The sequence below is a fragment of the Pholcus phalangioides genome, unplaced genomic scaffold (genome assembly GCF_987345545.1).
Source record: "Pholcus phalangioides strain wild (caught in Gottingen) unplaced genomic scaffold, Ppha-v1.0 ptg000011l_1, whole genome shotgun sequence".
Lineage (NCBI taxonomy): Eukaryota > Metazoa > Arthropoda > Arachnida > Araneae > Pholcidae > Pholcus > Pholcus phalangioides.
In genome coordinates, this window is record NW_028301604.1 from 40,548,527 (window position 1) to 40,567,541 (window position 19,015).

The 19,015-nt window shown below is 36.7% G+C and overlaps 1 protein-coding gene across 5 annotated transcripts in view; it reads left to right on the forward strand.

The window, feature by feature from the left end:
- Positions 1-19,015, forward strand: part of sev (receptor protein-tyrosine kinase sevenless) — a 1,896,734-nt gene that overhangs the window by 1,630,782 nt on the left and 246,937 nt on the right. The gene's annotated exons all lie outside the window — the stretch shown is intronic.

The following is a 19,015-nucleotide window of genomic DNA, read 5'->3' on the forward strand; positions in this document are numbered from 1 at the left end:
GCCATTAGTATTTGTATATTTATTGTCTTGCATCGTCCAATCATTTACACATTTGAAATAAAAAAAATTTGCATTTGCTTATGAAGGAACTTCCACTACAAATATTTTTCTTGGATTCATTTCAGTTGAATCACGTACGTCAGTTAATTTTTATTGGGTTGCCCAATCGAGACAGATAATTTCAATTATTTTTCAAACTTTATATAATTTTTAATAATCTCTGTATTTTCATTTCAATTAGGTGTTGGTTCTTAATGTATTAACTTCGTTATTACGAATACAGCTACAACATCAAAACATGGGAAGCAAAAAAAAAAATCTTGATGTAAATAGTTTATTATTTAACATTAAAAAGTTATTATTTTGAATGCTAATATCAAAAAAGACATTATACTCTCTCACCAACACATTTTGGATTTAATCCATTTCTTAGTTGTTTTTTCATCACTTTCTAAATGCTCTTTTTGTCCCTATGGCCGGTATTACACTGTAAAAGATTGATAAAACCCCTTTTATAAAACTTGAAAAATGCAGCCAATAAGGTCACCGGTTGCATTTTCTAGAATGTAACCAATAACCTTATTGGTTAGATTTTTCAAGTTTTATAAAAGGGATTTTATCAAACTTCTATAGTGTAATACTGGCCTATTCAAAACGTTTAATTCTGATGAAAGTTCTCATCTATATATATAAATTTCATCCATCATCGCCGAGCCGAAACCGCTGAAGCTATAAATATCAAATTTTTTAAATAGTTTTGTTTCGTTACATAAAGACTCACTAAGAAGGGGGTGTTTTTTTTTTTTTTTCAGCATTCGATCCCTAAGGGAGTCAAAAGGGGTCTCCAATGTAACATAGAGAAATTACGCCGAGCCGATACTGCTGAAGCTATATTCAAGAAATGTGGTCATAAATTTTGTTTCATGACATAAACACAAACTAATAAAGGTTTTTTTCGAAATTCGAGACGTAAGGGGGTATAAGGGGCGTTAAATGTAACATAGAGAAATCACTCCGAGCCGGAACCGCTGAAGCTACTCATGAAATTTGGTCAGAAGTTCTGTTTCATGACGTAAACACCAACCAAGAAGGGGTTTTCCGAAATTCAACCCCTAAGGGGGTAATATGGGGTTCAGAGGTAACATAGAGAAATCTATAGTCTTGAAATTTGGTCGGAAGCTTTATTCTACGATGTGAAGACTAACTAGGGCCGGTATTACACTATAATAGTTTTATAAAATTTGACAAAAATATTTTATAAATTTTATATTCAAATTTTTTTTATAAAATTTATTTTATAAAGGAAATGGACCACATTACACTATAAAAGATTCATATAAAATTGTTTTTGCAAAAGTTTTCGTCAGTTTGTCATTTCGTCAGTGTTGTGCTGTTGCTGGTAGTAGTTATGGATGAAACATTTTTTTTTACCATTTGCTATAGGAAATTTATCATTTTCAACCTCTGTAATGGCTTCGGTTTTAGAAAACATGAAGCTTATGTGGATGCAGGGGCGTCGGAAGTGTTTCTAAACTGTGGGTGCTCGTCTTTAGTTTTATATCGGAAATTTTAATTTCTGGATCAATTCTGGGAGTGTTCGGATCCATGCCACAAATTACTGTGGATTCTTGAGCACCCACGCACCCCCGGCGTAATTGTTTTGATGAATTACATCTATTTGGAAACGCAACTTGATGAATAATGAATATGTCACTTTATGAAGAAGTTGAGGAATACACACACAACGCCCAGAGTGAATGTTTAGCGACTAAATTGTCCATGTTTCATCATATTACTTATTGCGGTTCATGTGTCACGGTAAAATCCCAGAGACTCGGATTTTGTCAAGGTGAGTCGGTGAAAGTCCAAAAAACACTTGTAAACGTTTTTATTTCGGATTTGTACAAAGTCAACGTCCGTTTTAAATGAATCAATTAATCATCATGAACTTATTAGTTTCTGATGCTTATATTAGTTTATGGGAAGAAGAGGGAAAAAAGAAAGTCCCCAAAAGAAGGAAAAGTTGCGTATGTGGGAAAGAACATGAATACACATACAGTAAAAGGGGGAAAATGATATTATTCCAACACCCCCACTTCATTTGAGCCCGTAAATAAACATAACATTTCTTAATTTCACAACATCAAAAGCTTCTGTGAATCCGTCTGATAGGTTGACTTTAGAGTCTATATGTTTCAGGATCTTCACAACCACACAAACTGGCTTGATGCACAATGAAGCCGTCGTTGAAGTGCCTTCTGTCAGGAATACGAGTGCAGGTTGGACGTTCCTCATCATCGCTGTCTTCATCCGTCATTTTGTCGGAGAAATTCCCCATGAGATGGTTGTCACCTGCTCTCATCACTTCAAATCTCTTGGGCGGGATGCCTTTAGTTCACCTTTGTGAAACACGAATTCGGGATCCGTCACCTCTGGGATCTTCCTCTGATGGGTTTCTGGATCGCTCCTCCTGAGTTTTTATTTCCACGGAGCCAGAAAGTTCGGTTTCACGAACATCATCTTCACTCGCGTCGAAGCTGTCGCTTACTTGATGTTCTACACAGAACCTGACATCTCGACTGATTACGACCTTTTTCGATGATTGGTTGTAGCAACGATAGGCTTTCGACTCCTCGTCGTACCCAAGGAAAATCATTTGTACCCCTGTGTTACCGAGCTTTTGACGCCTCTCTGTTGGTACATGAACGAAACACTTCGATCCAAAAACTTGTAGGTTCTTGATAGTAGGCTTCCTGTTCGTCCACAGTTCGTAAGGAGTTTTGTCCTTTACTCGAGTTAGAACTCGATTCAAAATGTAGTTGGCCGTCATCACAGCTTCATTCCAAAAGTTCTTCGGTAAGCCTGCATCGATCAGCATACAACGTGCCATCTTGACCAAAGTCCTGTTCTTCCTTTCTGCTACTCCATTCTGCTGTGGAGAATAAGCCGCAGTTAGCTGTGTTTGCACACCTTTATCAGCTAAGAATTTCCTCAAGTTTCGGTTCAGGTATTCACCTCCTCGATCGGATCGAATCACCTTTACTTTTCGACCAAATTTATTTTCAACAAGATTCAGGTACTGTTTTAGAGCATCGGATACGTTTGATTTTTGTGCCAACAAATGTACTTGAGTGTACCTCGAGTAATCGCCGATGAACGTGACAACATACCGCTTTCCACTTGGTGTGATCGTTTGCATCGGGCCGCACACATCGGTATGAATTAGATCTAACGGTGCGCTCGACTCACTCGTGGATTTCTTGGGAAATGGCAGTCTCGAAAGTTTCCCTTTCATGCACGTATCGCAGGACATGTTGATATCACAGTCAATGAGTTTCAAATCATGAACAAGTCCTTCAGCATGCATCTTCTTGATGGTATCTATATCTCTATGACCCATTTTTCGATGCCATGTGTGTACGCAATTTTCTTTATGTCCAGTCACTGTATTTACTTTATGTAACTGACAAACCCGTAATCTGTACAGATTTCCGACAGAGTCAGCGATACCGATCTGCTTTCCATCTTTATGAATTTCACAATAATCACCATGAAAGTTCACGGAAGCATCATGCAAAGTTAGCTGACGAACGGATATCAGATTACTGACGACATCAGGAGCATACAACACATTCGAAAGTAACACTTTTGTCACAGTACCGTCTAAATTTTTCAATAGTATATTCCCGGAACCTATGCCTAGCACATGAACTGTTTCGCCGTTTGCGACTTCAATATTATCTTTATACGAGTTATCTAACGACGTGAAAAAATTGATATCATTACTCACGTGGCACCAGAATCCACAATCCAGTTTTCCGACCGTATGCCTAGTGACAGCAAGGTATCCTTTTGCTGAGCGGCGATCACTTTATTTTCACTTGAGCTCCTGGACGTTTTCTCCGGATGATTCCTTTTCCACTCTACGTATTTTCTGCATCTGTTCTTGACGTGGCCGGGCTTCTTGCAAAAATAGCACTTTATGGAGTTTTTCTTCTCGACGTGGTTTGATTCGAGTTTCATCATTCTTTAGGTGAGGATACTGCCTGGATCCGCTTGTTGCTGCTTTCATTCGTATTCGGCGATGACCTGTTGCTGGACAACAGCGAACGTCAACTCGGTTTCGGCACGTGTTTCCAATGCGGTGATCATCGGGTCGAAGCTCCTCGGCAGGCTGCTTAGTAGCGTGGCGGTACTCCATTTATCCGATAAGGATTCCTCGCCGAGGTCCCTCAGCTTCAGAAAAAGTTCTTGCATGCGGACGACGTGCTCTGGAACATTTTCACCTTCTTCTAGCTTCAGGGAACAGATTGTCCTCATCAGGACATTAGGAGTCTCTACCTCATCAGGTGAACCTTGTTGGTGAGGGTGCTCTTCTCGTGATACTCCTTCAGGGCGATCCGCATGTCCTTTGCGGATTTACTATCACGGATGTGGATGAGCTGATCATCCTCGACTGTTAGTCCGATATACGCTTGTGTTTGGCTGTCGGCTTCCTCCCATAGATCGAAGGTTCTTCGATTCGCTTCACCTGGATCCTGCCTGTCGTTCTCGATGACTTTCTTGAAAAGTTTCTCTTTCATTAGCAGAAGTTTAACTTTATATTTCCAGTTCGAATAGTTCTGATTATTCAGCTTGACAATATTGTCCTTGATGCTGGCCATTATCGTTGCGAAGTTTCCTGATGCACACGATAAAACGAAAGGAAACTACACTTCTAAGGAGATACCGCTACTGCGTATTGGCGCGCGAAAAAAAAAAATCGAAAACGCAACGGTCTCAAAAGATGTGTCTCTGGACCCATAACCTGTGCGCGGGCAGAGTGTGGAAGGGAAAGAGACGTTGACGAGAGAGAAGCAAAACACACGTATAGTCAGACGAACGACATTTAATACAAGCAAAGATAACTATCATACAGCAGCGGTCAAGTAGAGGGAAAAAAGAAAGTCCCCAAAAGAGGGAAAAGTTGCGTATGTGGGGAAAGAACATGAATACACATACAATTAAAGGGGGAAAATGATATTATTCCAACATTAATAAGTGTCAAGAACTAATAAATTAATGATGGTTTATTGACTGAATAAAAACGGGCTTTGACTTGTTAATGAGTCCCAAATAAAAACGTTCACATCATTTTTCGAACTTTTACCATCTCACTTTGTCTCCGAGCTTTTACCATGGACCGTGGCATATACATCGGAATGGATGTAGCAAGTGAACATTATATTGGCCCTCAAATAGAAAGAAGTTGGCCACCCATGATATAATAGATTAATTTAATCTCCACAACGTCAGATGATAATTAAATAAATGTATCATTAATTTGAACCATCAAATCCAGTGATGTGATATGATAGGGTTTTTCAAAGTGTGCGCCGTGGCTTCTAGGGGCATCCCAGCCAGATGAAGATACTGATTTTTGTGCCTCTTTTTGCTTTGAATTGGTGCTTTTATAATTGAAAAGACCCCACTTAGCTACAGGGCCGTCTTAAGAGCATCATGGGCCCCGGGCCAAATGATTTTTTTGAGGCCCTACTAGGCAAATTTTCGAAAATCTCAACCAGATCCCATTTGTGAGGCCCCCTTTTCTCTTGAGGCCCCCGGGCCGTGCCTAGGTGGGCCCATGTCTTAAGACGGCACTGCTTAACTATTCTGGGGATCAGCAGTAAACAAGGGCGTAAAGTTATTGAAAATGTTGGGGGGGCTCAAGCCCTATACAATGGAACCTCGTTTATTCGTCGCGTCGTATAAACGAGGTTTTTAAGCACGTCGCCGAACAGTCGGGTCAAAGCGTCGTATAAATGCAAAAATCGTATAACTGAAACGTTATCTCTACCTTACTCTTCCGCAAAAATTTCCCTAAGAAAACTAAAAATTATTGTAATTCAAAACCATATTTCATGAAATTGAAATCAAGAAAAAATTATATTACAAAAAAAAATTACTCGAAATACAGCACTAAGATTGACATAACATTGCTGTTTCATAAACCTCAAGCACTCTTGTGATGTTCCTTTCAAGATTTGAAATACAAAAATGCGTTATTTATAAACTTAAACAAAAAATTCGTCTGTGTTGTTCGATTTCTCGAATTTCTCGATTTTTCGAAAAGTCAATAAAGCATAGAGTTCAGCTCTTTTGAAAAAAATCAGTTCTGCTTTAAAGAACTGTTTTTGCGTGCATCTACGGTCAACAATCAACCTCCGTTAGCAGTCAGTTCATTTCGGAACTTGCAACAGATATTGTTGAAGCCACCTCCATTCCGTGGTCACATCCGCAGGCGATCAACGACCAGCCTGGCCCCAAGAACTTTTTCAGTACATATGTTATATCGATATGTTACACCCGGTTCCTACAGGAAAGTCTGTTCAAAGGTTCTGGTGCACCATGCGCTGGACCAGAGAGGGTGCCAATTTCACCATTTAACCTCTCCTTCAACATTACAAAGGAGCGTCAAAATGCGTGCTCACCCTGGCCGACCAAGCATCTACTTGCGGTCCTGTTTGCAACTGACATTCATTAATTTAATAGTTTGAAATAATTTCAGAGCAATATCTCAAGTGCAGTATTTTTCTGTCAGATTTAAGAGCAACACCTTTTAAAGCTCAGAAATACCTCAGATATACGTGACCATGTATTCTGTTTTGAACATTGTCCCGTAACTCAAAGGTTCTGACTTTTGTCAGCAGCGGCTTTTTGCCCAATTCATGGTTCATCCGCGACTCCACGGAATAGCTTGGTAGATATTTTTACTTATAAAAGAACCACTTTTCAAAGAATAAATACAAATCAATATTCCAGCTTGTCGCGCCGCCCCTGACAAAGGTTAGCTATACCGCTAGAAGCCACTACGCACACTTTGAGAAACACTGACGTAGCTCATATGATCGTTGTTGTTCAGTTCGTTTCCATCTCAGCAGAAAGTAGTTTAGCGGGGATTGCGGAAGAGGGAGGGGGGGGGGGTAAGACAAAAATTGATGGAAGAAATTCACGAAAAAAAGTTCAAACACCTTGAAAATGATTATAACTTTTTCAAGGACTTTTAAAGACTTGAAAATGTACTTTTTCTCTAAGGATTTTCAAGGAGGGTACGAACCCTGTCCCTATATACCAGGGCAGATTTGTCAAAAATCTTGGGCTCCAGGTCACCATGGCGACTAGAAAATCGGTATCGGCACCAAACATTCTCTGCATGTGATTGCTAGAGTGGAATCATAGGATGACGAAAACAGTGTGGCTTCGACATGGGAGGAGGGGGGGGGGGCGTCTCCGTAAGTCCTGAAAAAATCTAAAAAACTTCTTTAGCCAAAACCATGCTTGGCTCCTCAGGAATATGGCTGTTTCCTACATAGTTTTTGATTTGTCAAGATCGGCTATATTCAAATGACATCAAAACAGGAATCATTCAATGTTTTAAAACAGTATTGAAATTTATACTCGATGAAAAATTCAAAAAGCATGGTCATATAGGCTTATGCAGCCAGAGCCGCCATCCTATAAAATGTTTGACAAATGATTTTACTTCATGTTCTTTTCTCTTTAGAGGTGGGGGGGGGGGGGTGAAGAGGACAAAATCACTGAAAATATTACGATTTGATATTTTGGTTTTTTATTGGTCGGCATTTCTTCGAGCAGAAATACTTAATTTCGTTTCATTTGTGTTCAATAATGTGCATTTCAATATAGTACAGGAGTACCGTATTTGATTTGCAAAAAATTCAATATAAACAAACAAAACAAAAATATTAAAATGTCTGAGTGAGTACAGTGTTTAAAGAGAGGAAAAATGCAACACCATACTGAGCTCTTTCGCGTATTAATGATGAGAAAATTATTATTGCGTAATTAATGACAAAAGTTCGGTGTAGATAATATCTGATATGGTGATAATCTCATTATGAAATCAATGATGCAATAATTTTATTGCATCAATTAAAAAAATGTGAAGGAAGAGCCACTTTTTTGCGCATTAATCCTATGTAGTCCCGTTGATTTTTGAATAGACATGGTAAATGGTCAAAAAACACAAACAGGTTTTTTGGTATTTCAGAAAGTACATCCTTAAGTGTCATTTCAGTACAAGGTACAGCTATATAAGTACAATAATTTTTATCTATCTAGAAAAAGCTGATTCCTTGTTGGTGTCATATTTGAGAGCTGTCCCAATTTTACGTGCTCAGAGATTTATATTATAGCACCAAATTGAGGGAAATGGAAATGATATTCAAGGACGAAACTATTCAACTTTGCTGAGCAAAATTCTATCTGTTTATAGATAACATTAAATTTAAGGCAGACTATATTTTACCCTTAATTAATTATTTTAGCTAGTTAAATCCAGTATAATTAATTAAATTGCTGTGATGATGTATTGTTTCAGTTAAAAATATGCTAACAGTGCCAATTTACATCGGTTTCTGGAAAAAAAATAATTTTCAATACGTTTTATGGAGGAGAACCATAGAGGGTATAAAAACATTGGTTTCCATTTTATTTGGCCAACATAGGTGATCAGTTGCTATTAATATTAAGGTGCGCCGCAGATAGCAAACGTTTAAAAACCCATTGGCATAGCAGCTCGCTTATTTTTCTTAACAAACACACACTTCAGTATTAGTATAATACTGAAGTCATACTGATATCAGTAAAAGTATAAATACTTTTTTTTTAATTCATAAATCAGAAGGGGGAAAATCTTTGTTTACATATAATATACGTCTGAGCGAGTGCTTATTAACTGAAATTTTAGTGTATTTTTGCTCATATACTACTGATGTATGTAAAAAATTTCAACGTTGAAGGACCTGCAGGACCGGTAATTATTTTTGGTCAAGCATTATCTTATTTGCAATCATTTTCAATAAATCAATTGGTATCAGTTTTGACCATAAACACTCACGTGATAGATATGCCATTCATATTTTATCCTAAAAATTAATTTTAACAAAAATAACTTAATAATCTAACGATATAAAAATTTTCAATCATGTAATGCTGACCACGGCCTATCGAAAACCACGGTTTAAATCACCAGGAATAACCAAACATAGCAGCAATAGCAAACAGTTCGAATGAAACGCATATTTATACATTTCGTTTTAAAATAAATATTTATTGTATCCTCATCTTGTTCATGTCAAAAACTCACATTTAAATTTACGCAAAAAATACACACAAGAACCTATTTATACAATTATATAGTTTCTGAACCGGTCCTAATTTCTGCATGAAGTGGCCCATTTAATTTAAACAGCACAGTATTTACTCTATTCGCTAATAAACTAAGCATCTTTGACCCTATTTATGCAGGGTTATAATTGTCCACTTTTTTCTAGGGGCACTTCAAGTCAAAGGTCCTGACTTGCAGAAAAACAAAAAATTTGGGTGTCATAAGATGTTTTTTTTACACAAATTATTTTCGACTTGTTCCTTGTTATTAGAGACCACTGTTTAAGCAAAACAAATTTGAATAATCCAACTCGCAGTTTTCCAAACTTTTTGTTTCATCGTCCTCCTCTTCAGAATTTGTTTTTTTCTCATCCCCCCCCCCGGGACCTTTCCATGCCCCCAAGGGGCGATATTGCCCATTATAGGATACTCTGATCTAACTGATCATAACTTCAATAACAATCTCTGTTCCCATTCTTCTAATCACTATCACCGAATATTATTACCAAAATCTGTTGTGTTGTCTGATCAATAATTTCATGGTCGGTTTTCTTTCACCTTTCGTAGTTTTGTAATTTCTGAACTCCGGATAATCCACCCTCGGATAATCGAGGTTCTACTGTACTTTAGATTTCTTTAACAATCTTGTTCCAAACAATGTTTGTCGTAAAAGCTTTCGGCCTCAAGAATATCTGTATAAACATTTTATGCAATCGCAAAATTCCCAAAAAATTAGAGAAACTGCTAATGAGGTTGTACTTACCAAGATTATTGTTGCTCTGCTACAAATTGGGCTTTGATGATGACTCCTTCATCATGAAGGATGAGTAAGGATGCAACGATCGATCAGTGTTGACTTGAAAATTTGTAACATGAACACTCAACGATGACACTTGGATTGAAAAACAACTGGATGTTTCTTCCTCTTCTTACATGCTATAGTTAATATGACAATCCTGTTTTCGGTATTGTCAACTCTTTACAGAAAAATTTCTCACGTCTTCGTGCGCAAAAATTTGTCGGCAATTACCTTTTTTTTCTACTATAGTTCGGCTGGTCAAATCACCATTTGACCAGCCGAATTCATCTTTTGTGAACATTTCGGATGTCTTATTCTTCGTTTTTTTCTCATGGTTAGTACATCTGGACAACATAAAAATGTAACACTGTGCTAGCTTGGCAGCGTCGTTGCGGAAGAAAGCATGAGTGGAATAATGTAGTTCATCATCCAAAACATATTGTAGTGAGATGCTGGTACAGGCCGAATTTTCGAGAAGTGTTGTCGTAACTCGCGGAGCAACTTTTTCTCATCGACATCTGAATCTGAAGCAGAGAAGAACTTGCCAGGAAGTTTCATTGGTTCACCGTGTACCAGTTTAGATGTGGACCGTTCCAGTTTGTATGCTGCTCTTAGTCCGGTGTCGTGCTCTGTGTGGCCAAGATGGATATCGTCGGGTTACGTGCCCTGTGCGACCAAGATAAATATCGTCGTGCCCTGTGCGACCAAATCCTTTTTTATTGTTCACTTCCACAACAAGGGGCCATCCCTCATGCCGTGGCATTATAATTGAATTGTTATTCTATTTCTGTAATCCATCTACTATACAGATTATGCAACATTTAGTTTACTATGTGATAGAACCAAAAAAAAATTTTTTTTCAGTTTACTTTTAAAATCGTTTTTATACTTTTTTATACCATTCAAATCATATGGACTAATTTAGTTCATCGAAACGAAAACTTGGGCATCCAATTGATAATAAATACACGAACAATGTTTTCAAAAAGGTAGCCGCTGTATTTTAGAGTGATACGAAACATCTTGAAAGTAACATTATACAGTAATAGCATCATTTTTTTTTGTCCTACTAGTACAATTTGTAGAAAATTTTATTCGTTATTATGTCACCCCGCTTAGTACTGCTTCACACTCTTTAAATTTTTAAATTTCTTACGTTTTCTCACGAAGTTGAGGAATCAAACTGCTCTAAATTATTAACGTAGCTCAAGGAATTCAAAAATTTCCACGCCTCTCCCCCCCCCCCGTATCTCTAGCCATGTTGGCTTTCCAGTCAGAGACGACATAATTGAAGTTATTTGTCGTATAAATGAAAAATTTTAACATTAAAATCTACAGGGAGGAATTGTGATCAGTGTTATCAGAAAAAATAATTTTCAAGAGTAATTTCACTTTTCTCCAAAATTTAAAAGGATAATTTTGTGTAGAGGAATATTTATTTTTTATTAAAATCAAAAATATATTAGATATGACAACCCCCCCCCCCCCCCAATTTATTAATAGCATTTTATAACAATTTTACATCAATTATTTACACGCTTGGATTTTTTCTTCTTTATTGAGGAATTTCCTTCATCATTGGGGAATTATATAATTTATGTCAAAATATACTGCCATATGTTCATATTCTATAATTTATCCCCCAAATTATTTCTTTCAATATTTTAACGATAAATAAGTCGACATATCACCTCAAAATAGTGAACTGAAAATGTAAAAATGGTTTTCGTGTAAAATACCCCATTATGCGCCGTATAAATGTGAAAATCTCATAAAGGAGATATTCAAGAAGGTCGTATAAACGAACTGTATTTCTATAGTTCCACCTATATTGGTGATATGAGGGAAGTTTCAATACAAAGGAAGAAAAGAAATCAAAAGGAAAAGGAACAAAAGGAAAGGAAAAAACGACGACAGCTATCGTCGTGCCCTGAGCGACCAAATTCTTCTCCATTCTTTACTTGGGAAAATCCTTTCTTTTGTGATATCTTGTTAAATAGAATACTCTTTCGATTAGATTTCCTTTCTTCCTTTGCATTGAAACTTCCCCATATCACCAATATAGGTGGAACTACAGGAATACCGTAAATACCGTTTATACGACCTTCTTGAATATCTCCTTCATGGGATTTTCACATTTATACGACGCGTATAGTGGGGTATTTTACCCGAAAACCTGGCCAAAATTATTTTTACATTTTCAGTGCAGTATTCAACTGAAATGTCGACTAATTTATCGTTAAAATACTAAAAGATATAGTTTTGCGGAATAAATTATGTAAAATATGAACATATGGTAATATATTTTGACATAAATTATATAATTCCCTCAATGATAAGGAGAATTCCTCAATAAAGAAGAAAAATCAAATTGATGTAAGAGAAATTTGCTTATATTTTTGGACTCTTGAACGTTGTGAAGATAAATTATTTATACTTATTTACTTATTGATTTTAATTTGATATAACTCGTTACGATTATTTATTTTTTAATATAAAATGTCGATACAATTTGCTTCGTATATATTTCCCACCATTTCTTTTGAATCTTACGTTATTCTCGAAATAGTTTGTGTTTTTTCATCTTGCAAGTTTATTTCCGCGAATACGATATTACTGAGATGCAGTACATTTTTTTTCTTTCTTCGCTGTTTGTAAAATTTTGTTACAGGCATGGACGGAGATACGGGGGGGGGGACAATGCTCTCCCCCCCCCCCCCAGCGACAAAGGTAGAGCCGACTGATCTAATGTATATATGAATTGACATCATCATCGTGCCCCCCAGCAATAATGACCCTACCCCCTCAGACTTCCAAGTCTATCTGCGCCTATGGTTACAGGGAAGAGTTTTAATTTTTTTTATGTGTAGCTCTTGGATGATTTTGAGATAATGGCTTCAAAAAACATCTACAAAGCTTCTAGTGGGAGTCAGTGGTGTGATCTTTTGTTTTAAACTACTTTGTTGAGTATTTATTATATTAGTATATTATATGTTCCGTCATCACTAGGGCACAGATTTTTATTACCTCAAAATCTTGGAAACATGCAAGCATTTATGACTTAAAAAACATCGAAATATGACCTTAAAAAATGATATGACCTTAAAGAAAATGATACTATGACCTAAAAAAATGAAACAATGATCTTAAAAAATGAAACTGTGACCTCATAATTTAATTCACTAATTTATCCATTTCCATTTATTCTTTCTGATCCTATCCAATTTTAAAATAAACAGTCAGTTTTGAGAAAAATGCTTTGAAATTTTCATCTATTGCAAGTTAATGAACTATCTTACATAACGTGAATGAAAATATTGCTTACCCTGTAGTACAATTCTATCAATCGGCACTAGAATTACAGTTAATTACGACATGCATTTTCAAATGTTCAGATTGGAAACTTTGTCTATTGTCTTGCAATATGTTTTTGTAAATGGAAAAACTTCGTTCCACGTCGCACATAGTTATGAGAGCAAATTTGAAAAAAATCATTTCATGTGCAGACAGTTCTGGGTCAGTGTCATCAAATTGTTCCTGGTTTCCGCATAAAATGGTATTTATCTTACAAAGCATCGAGTTACCCATATGAGGTCATATTACTTTTTCTAATTTTGCGATAATTACTTTCGCAGAGTCACCTTTTGCTTGAACTATGCCACTGCTAACTTGCTGAACAGTTCCTAATGCACCCCAAAGTGACAATCCAACAGTCTCTAAGTGAGTAATTGCATCTGGTATTTTAGCAAAGTTTGATTGCACATATGCTAAATGTCCGGCCAAACTTTTTGACGAAAAACAGTCCTTCACAATCTTGATGGATGAAGCATCTGAAGAATCAGTTGTCAACTATACTCTTTAAGGCATTGTAATTCATACAGTAATATGAGACGGCATTGAGCAAAGCCCCACAACGTGTAAGAACAGGTTGAGATGGAAGCGGTAGAGTAGGAGCGATTTTTTTAAATTCCTGTATTCTGAGAGAGAAGCTTTCAGAAACATATTTTCCCATTCGAAATCAACTTGTCGATATCGGAATTATTTCCCCGAATCTCTTCAGCCAATCTGTGTAAACCATGTGCCAAACATGTAATGCGAACCATTTTTGGGTAAAACAGCTTTAGACCTCTAGCTGCCTTGGTCATGTACAGTAGTGTATTTAGAGGGGCCTAAGCGGGCGGCAAATTTTGGAGTATAGAAAGAGGAGAGAGAAAAATCATTTTTTTAATTCACGTTTCGTGAACGCGTGGAATTGAAATGTGTCATTTCTATCGTAAATAATATATAATTATTAAACCATATTGTTTATTATTATTTATTTTTTGTGTTTTTTCCCCACAGAATACCATTGAAGTAAAAAAATATATGATTGTCAAACCTTCCTATTTACAGTGTCTGGGCACTCAAACCTTTTCAATAGATAACCAAAGATTTGCAACCGCCACCACCTTCCACAAAAAATGTGGATTTTTGACGGGTGGTGGCTGTTACAAAAATCGCTACCACCCGCTAGCAGGTTGTCTGTGCGCTTACAGGATAAACCTATAGATGGTCCCCCCAATCGCAACCGCTTCGCAGTCAGTTCTAGGCCTTATTCACCGCGTTTCCCAGCTGACCACAAAGAACATTTCAATAACTCAATTTCGGCTCTCTTTGAAAGTAAAGCCGGGTTTTCTTAGGAGTAGAATTTCTGCCCCGTGTGCTGCGTGAAAATGCTGATTGCTTAAAAACCTGAAATTCAAGGTTTTTTGACCAATCGGCGTTTTCACGCTGCAAATGCTGTAAAGATCTACTCCTAGGAAAACCCGGCTTAAAAAGACAAAATTCTACAACGCAGGTTGCCTGAATACGAGGGGAAAAAATATCCTCTAATTTTAACGACGCCTGCCATATGAGAAAGAATCTTCTGCAACAAAGATGTTTTATTGGCGCCGGTCGGGACTTTGGTGAGAGTTTTTGGGCTATGATTGACCATATGGGGGGATAGAAACAGTGTTAAGTGGATATAAACGAATGGATGAATTCGATTACAATACGATTTTTTTAACTTGTGATACAAAGGCCGATGTATCAACTAAAATTAGACATTACAATTCAAATAAATACCCATAACTCCAGGTTTTGTTGCTTTTGTTTATTCCACATCCATTCTTCAATTCAAACTTTAAAATTTACATATTTATTCAATTAACGCAAGGTGGCAAGTTGGGGAGAGAAAGGAGTCATTTATTTACTCACCGCCGCCAGGCAGAGGGTCCGCTCTCTCGCGTTTTTTCTTCTACCTGAAGGTCTCATCTTATGTCACCAAACGACACCCTCTTGTGCGCCAACTGGCGTAGTGTTACCAAATTATCACACAAATTATCCCTTTATATCACTTGTTTGGGAACCGAAATGAGATGAAGCTGGTCAATCCAGAAAAACATCCGTTTGTAGTCACTAATGGGAATATAAAGAAATCATAGTACAAGAATGGTAGGCGGGGTCACACGATTTGGTCCTAAGGACAACTCTCCTCATGTGACGTTTTTCTGAAAAAAAAAGGGGGAACAAATGTGGAGCTTGGCAGAACCCACATTTTTATTAATTGCATGCAGTATTACAAAATTACATTCGGTTATAAACGCAGGATTACCAACAAAACGGAAAAAGCTCCTCTTCATTTTTCACTTTTCCGACGGAAACAAAGTAAGTAAATATTAAATATATAGTTACTCATTTCTGATAAGTTTATACGTTTTGTATTTTGTGAGAGTTTTCTATAATGATAATTTATTAACAATCGCCACAATTCAATCTTATGTAATTTGGAATCCTTTGTAATACTTGTATTCAATAAGGTTTAAGACTCATATTTTTTTATATGATACATCGATAAATTGAAAAAGTTTGTGATAGTACTCATTTAAGAAATTAAAGTAAAAAAAGAATAGTTATATTGTACTTTATTTATTTATTATTATTTATTGAAATAGGACTTGATGTTCTATACCTATGTTTATAGTGTGTAACGAAAATACAGCAAATTAATAGCGTTATCTCAATATTGACAAAAATGGACATAGTGCTTTTTACATATACGCAGTATTTTAACTGTTATGTTTTATTAATCCTCTCATTTCATGGAACGAGCATCGCGTTGTCTACGTTTTGAAAAACGTGATTTTAGAGACTGGTGGTGCTTACACTGAGAGAGATGCGACGCGTATGTTCATTTTCGTTTCAAAAAATCAAATTTCCAAGAGATTGTCCTATTGAATCACATGATATTCAACTGTCAACTAACCGAGTAGCATTTTTAAAATTGACAAGCATTTCTGAGCATTTAGCTAGTATTTGCGAAATTAAAAATAAGCATTTAATATATTTTATATCAGAAATGTGCGGAGGATGCGCGGCCTTATGTTAAGTTCATAAAAAACTGTCATTCATATAATTGATGGTTCTTTTTACCGCTAAAGCGACGCATACGCTCATGTGGTGCTTATTCCAAGAGATGCGGTACTGTGTTTATACTACATGCACCGCAATAAAAAACATACGCAATGAAATATAGAAACAAAAGACCAGAATAACATAGAGATTAGTAATAGCTCATTTTGTTTTTAATTCTAATTAAAAAAAATTTATTGTCACTCAGTAAATCCCGTGTTAATTCGTATGTAGAATCCATTTAATATAATAAATTTGATTATTCAGAACTGTAGAATTGAAATTTTTGAAAATTGTCTGGAAACTGATTTCCATACCAAGGTTTGGAAACCATGAAGTTTCGTGATGCATTTTTGATCACTGATTTTAAATGCGGCTCATTATTGACTATCTTGTAAAATTTTTTCACAAAAATTGATTTCTTTATAACAGGAGAAAATCTATAAAATATGTATTATTCTAACCTTTTAAGTACTAAATCAACTTTTCAAAGAATTTTTTACATAATCTTTGTATTATTATATTTTTATATTATGTAGCTTTCAATAGCATAGGGAAAAGAACAAAAGCGGTTTAATTAATAAGAATTTCTTTGTTTCTAAGTATTCATTGAGATATTTGAATTCGAAAATCGGGGGAAAATTGGGGGGAAACAAAGCAACAAAAACTAACAGACAATGATTCTTTCCCAACTTTTCTTCGATTTTTGAATTCAGATATCTCTGTGAATTTTAACTTAGAAACGTGGAAATTTTTTCATTGGCATCAGAAGAGACGGGGCAACAACTTTTTAATTCGGTTTTTGGACACAGGTTGTCCATATATAAAGTTTTTTTTTTTTTTAATTTCAATAACTATACAATCCTTTGAAAAATGAATGACGTAGCTGAAATCCCTGACTAAGCATATTTACATTCTGCAAGAATGACTTTAATATCTGTTACCATTTTCTTGCTATTCCCATTTCGAGAACCGTCAGACGATTGTGGGACACCCTGCATATTCAAGTAATGCAAGAATTTAAATCACACGAGCGCACAAACCAGTGGTGGGCCCCGTCTAGAATTTTAATCGGTCCACGAAAAAATTTTGAAAAAGTATTTTATTATTTCAAAATGAACTTTAGGATGTGTGGTTAAAGATAATATCTATACATATTATGTAATGCATTATTGATTTTTTTGCTAGACTATAATCAAGTACGCGCAAAGTATCTCGGCACCATTGATTGGTATTGAGATACTTTCATATGTGTAGACTTTCATATGTTTCATCGATGTGTAGACGCCTACGGCAGGAGGTTGAGCAGCACACCCCCCCCCCCGTTAGATGGAAATTATTACGGATCGGAATAGGATACGAATACAGGACAAAAAAGTGAAAGGTAGGAGCAACTATATACAGTACCACTTTTGTGTCTTTTGTTTGTTTATGATTTATTAGTAATGGCATGGGAGTGGTGGAAGGGAGGGGTAAAAAAGTTAGACTGAAATGGGATGGGGCGGCTAAATTTGTATAGCCCACAAGCGGCAAAACATAAATACGGCCCTGGTCATGTATGGAGCCGCATCTGTTAAAAAAAAAGAACGTTTTCCCTTTTCACACCATCTGGCCACATTAGCTTCATGGCGTCATCGAATAGCATAGCAATTCTGGAATTTTTGACTTTTGTAACATTTCACACATGTTGCGAAAAATATTTCACCTGGCCTATCAACCTTTAGATTTCCAACAACAACGTCAGCTATATATCTGGACACCAGTTGTAGTCACGATTATAGTTGATATCACTGGTATGAAGGGTGATGTGCTGTCGACAGCACTGCCACAGTACTCCCCCACGAGTCCGAAGAACGTCAAGCTTGATAAGGTGTTACAAAACGAACTTTCCATCCGGACCTCGTGACGAAGCCCTGTGGTGAGGCTGGAGCATTACATAGAGATGATTTGCTAACAGACTCTGTGCATTCGAGAGAATTAAACAAAAATGCAGGTTTTAAACGATCAATAGAAATATACTTAGATTCATTATTGACACGCAAAGTAAAAAATGTATCAGTCCTATTCAAAACTTCATAAGGTCCTTGGTGAGGCTGCTGTAGCGGACGCCTTACAGTGTCAAACCTCACAAAAACGTGTGTGGATTTGGCCAAATCCTTGTGCACAAACATGTTTTTTTGAGGAATGATTGAACAAAGGCTAAGGACGAAGCTTTGACATAGACATACGCAAGTTCGTGACATAATCAGATTTTGAGATGTGCTTAACGGAATCTTTGAAGAAGTCTCCAGGTAACCTCAGAGATGTTCCGTAGACCATGTCCGCTGGCGTAGCACCAAAATCAGGTTTGAAACTTGAGCTTATTCCGAGTAGAATGATAGGAAGAACGTCAACCCATCTTTCAGTGGCGTGACGCATGATGATCTCCATTGCTTTGTGGGTGGAAAGCGGTAGTACGCACCCTGTCCACACCCAGCAACTTCGCAAGGGATCGGAAGAGTTCAGATTCAAACTGATAACCCCTGTCCGTAGTAATGCGTTCTGGAACGTCAAAACGGGAGATCCAATTTGATAGGAAAGCCAATGCCACAGTTTCAGCAGTCTGATCGGGTACAG